Genomic DNA, 4316 nt, shown 5'->3' with positions numbered 1-4316 from the left:
GAATACTAAACAATAACTTACTATGCTTAAAAAGTTACCTGTCAAACAGAAAACAATACATAATGTATACAGCAAACGACACAGAAAAACATATTATAAGTTGTGGCGTTCCCCAGGGATCAATCTTTGGGCCGCTATTATTCCTATTCTATACAAATGATTTATATTTAGCATCCAAAATTTTAAATGTTAGTTTATTTGCTGATGATTCGAATTTTTTTTACTCAAATAGTAATATAAAATATCTGTTTAGAATATCTAACGAATAAATTATTAAAAAGATATGACTAGATAACAAATAATAACTTTTATTAGATAGATAGATATTTAATCTTTTTCGTCAATATAAATTTTTTTACAAAATTGTTATCGTAACAAATCGACTGGAGCAAGTAGAAGACGATGGTCTTATCATTTTGCCCCGTTAATTTCAATTATATTTTACTATCAATACCAATTAAATGTAAGATAAACACAAATTATAAGATATTCGTAGCAAATAAATATAAATATATATTTAAATATATATAAATATAAAAAATCGTATAATTAAAATAGCCAAGTAAATGTATCTTATATATAAATATAACTTAAAAATATGTTGAAACGAGTTTATCGTTTTAATCTCATTTGTGAGAAATGAGTTCCACAATTGTGGTCCTCTTTTAGATATTGAGAATTTAGATTGTCTCAAAGACATTTTTGGAATATAGTAGTTCTGCTTAGAATGTTTTGTTTCGTATTTATGATCAATAAGTTGGCAGTAATTATGGAGTATTTTTGGAACCAAATTATTTTTTAATTTAAGCATAAACTGGAGGATGCTGTAGATGTTTTGTTCATAAATATTAAGAACTCTCGGTTCTTTCATTATTTGATTAGTACTAGCATATCCATTTGTGAATATGCGGCATGCTTGCTTTTTTTTTTTTTATAGACTGAGGCTAGTTTTGATTGGTAAGTACTTGCCCAGGCAACATTGCAGTAGCTAATGTAGCTATGAACAAATGCAAAGTATAAATTTTTTAGACATACTTTATTTAAAATATACTTAGTTTTATGCATAATCTCAATGCTTTTAGATATTTTATTTTCTAACAACTTGATATGCTCTATCCAGCTAATATGTTCATCTAGTATGACTCCTAGAAACTTCACAGAAAATTTAAATTTTGTTTTGTCAACTAAAATATCTGGAAGTTTTATTAGTAATGTGTCTGACTTTGATGGTTTCGTAAAAAGAATGTATTTGTTATTTTCAATGTTCAAGGAAAGTTTGTTGGCCTTCAACCAATTGCTTAGCTCTTCAAGCTCCTGATTTACTGTGTTAAAAATAGTTTTAATATTTGAATGGGAGTAGAAAACCTGGATGTCATCTGCAAAAAGAATAAAGTTCAGTATACGAGAAGATAAAAAAATGTCGTTAATATAGACAAGAAAAGAAATATAGAAAAAGCAAAGGACCTAGAACAGATCCATGTGGAACGCCACAAGTAATGGTTTCAAGGGAAGTGTAAGTTTTATTGTAATATAAAGTTAGTTTCCGATTGTTTTGATAACAACTACACCATTTTAAATTTTTATTTTTTATACCATAATTACTAAGTTTGTATAGAAAGATCTCGTGGTCCACTGTATCGAGCGCCTTTGACAAATCAATAAATACTCCAAGTGTATTTTGATTTTTGTCAAACCCATTCAAAATTTCGTTAACTAACTTTATTACTGCATGTTCAGTTGAATGGTCTTTTTTAAATCGGTATTGATTATTAAAAAGGATATTGTGCTTTTAGAGGTATGTAAAAAGTCTTTTGTACCTTATGCGTCTAGTACTTTAGAGAAGCATGAAAGTATGGAGATAGGCCTATAGTTTGATAAAGTAGAATTATCTCCGCTTTTAAATATTGGAACTACGCGTGCTAATTTTAAGTGTTCAGGAAAAACTCCACTTTTTAATGAGAGATTAAAGATATACAATAGGGGATATTCAATAACATCATAAACTTCTTTAACCACCTGAGAGCTTATGTCATCAAGGACTCCTTTTTTGATTGTATTGTTATAAATGTGTTTCGAATCTCATCATAAGATAAATCAAACTCATCCATTACAAAGTCCACTTCTTTTAAATATGATTTAAATATTTTTTTACTTTGAGTTATTTTATTAGCAAGTGTCTTTCCGATGTTTGTAAAATAATTGTTTAAACTTTCAGCAACCTTTTTTTAAGCATTAATAACAATGTTTTTGTTGTCGGTATTTAAATAGTTTAGCAGGATATTTTCTGGATCAATTTTTTCCTTTCCAATTACTTCTTTTACAACATCCTATGTTTTTTTATTATCACCAATATTATTTTGTAAAAGATTTGAATAATTTTTTTTAGCTTGTTTCTTTAGTTTTTCAAAAAGGTTTTTATAACTTTTATATTTTTTTTCATTTTTGTAAATTTTTTTTATAAATACTTTTCGTAGAGTTTTTGTTTTTTCTTGAAAGATTTGATGAGGCCTTGTGAAACCCATGGACTTTGTAAGTTTTTGAGCTTGACTTTTTTTTTGCTTTGGAAATGCTTTTTCATAAGCATTACTGAACTCACAGATAAAATGTTTAAAAGCTTTATTTGCGTCTTTAACGTAGTTAACGTAGTTAATAAGTTGTTCCCAGTTTATTAGCGATAAGTGACCGCGAAAAATTTTAATATTATCTTTATTTATTTCCCTTAATAAATAACATAGTATATTGGTGGTAATATACTATGTTGATAAAGAATATTTATAAAGCGTTCAACTTTATTATCAGTTTTTATGTCTAAAAGGTTTTTATTGAAGCCCCCATTAAGTGTAGTTGTTTATATCTTACAGTTTCTAAATACTGTTCTAAATATTTTTCAAACAGTGTATTGTGGATAAAAAAGCATATACCACCGCCATTAAAACATTTACATATATATATTTTGGATAAAAAAACATATACCACCGCCATTAAATATTGAGAAAACTAAATTTATCTTATATCACAACACTAGTAGGGGAGGTAAACTTCTTTTAAAATTAATCTCTTGATGAATAAAACAGTTATTAAAAGAGAGTCAACTGTTAACTTTCTCGGAGTGATTATAGATGAAAATGTATCATAGAAATATCATAATTAAATCTATTAAAAACAAAATCTCCAAAAATATTTCAATGTTATGTAAAGTTATTTCTTAATATTGAGTCTTTAAGAATCATATATTTTTCATTTATTTATAGTAATCTTTCCTATTGCAATATTACAAAGTTACATTAAGTACAAGTACATTAAGTCAAAACATGGTTTATCTCTTAATATATTTCACTCTTACTTTACCAAAATTACTCATAAATACTCCACAAAATTTTCAACTAATAATTTTGTTGTTCCAAGATCTTATTTAAAAGTCGCTTCACTTTAAATTCGATACCGTGGACCATTTATATAAAAAAGTTATTTGAAAAATATTATTAAAAATAAAACTCTTCTAAACTTCTCCCTAGAACAATTCAAAAGAGAATCTAAACAATTTCTATTAGAAAAAAACTTTGATCTTAAAATGTTATTTTAAAATTAGTACCTAAAATAATTAAACTGAAAAAATCAGTTTAATTATTTTAAAGTGTTGCTTAATTTAGTCTTGATTTGTTTCTTACTTTCTTAATACAAAAATGAAAAATAAATAACTCTAAGAAAAAAAATGTATATCTTATTATACGATTTACTACTTGTAATATATTGTGTTTTACTATATAATTTTTAACTTGTAAATTTTTTAGAAATTGAAAATTGCTTAGTAAAACACATTATTAAACCTTTAATACTTTTTATTAAACGGGGCTCGGCGATAAGACAAAATGCGTTTTCTTCTACATCATACGATGGTAACGCAGCTAAACATTTTTTTAGCAATATGATGTTTTAGCTAATGTATTAAACATGAATGTAAACCTTATGAAAAGACTTTATATTATTCTGGCCATAATCTCATCTAGTCACGACATTAACTCATCAAAATTTAGAACAATCTGTAAGTAAACTGCTTCGCTCTATGTAGACTTATACCCTTGGTATCCTACGACCCAAACACTTTATAAGATTTTGATTGATGGCAATGAAGTTATTGAATTATTTACTCTTCCATTAGGTATGATTTTCTGAGAGTCTCAAGAGGCTACCAATAAGGTTTTTAAGATCTTTTTTAAAAATTTTAAAAGAAAATACAGTTTTCAAAAAAACAATTTAGTCTTTTTAATTGACTTTTATGTGCATCTGCTCCTTTAATTTTCACATTTAGAAAGAAG

Source organism: Hydra vulgaris, chromosome 12, assembly GCF_038396675.1.
Source record: "Hydra vulgaris chromosome 12, alternate assembly HydraT2T_AEP".
NCBI lineage: Eukaryota > Metazoa > Cnidaria > Hydrozoa > Anthoathecata > Hydridae > Hydra > Hydra vulgaris.
Note: the sequence above shows the minus strand (reverse complement) of the source record.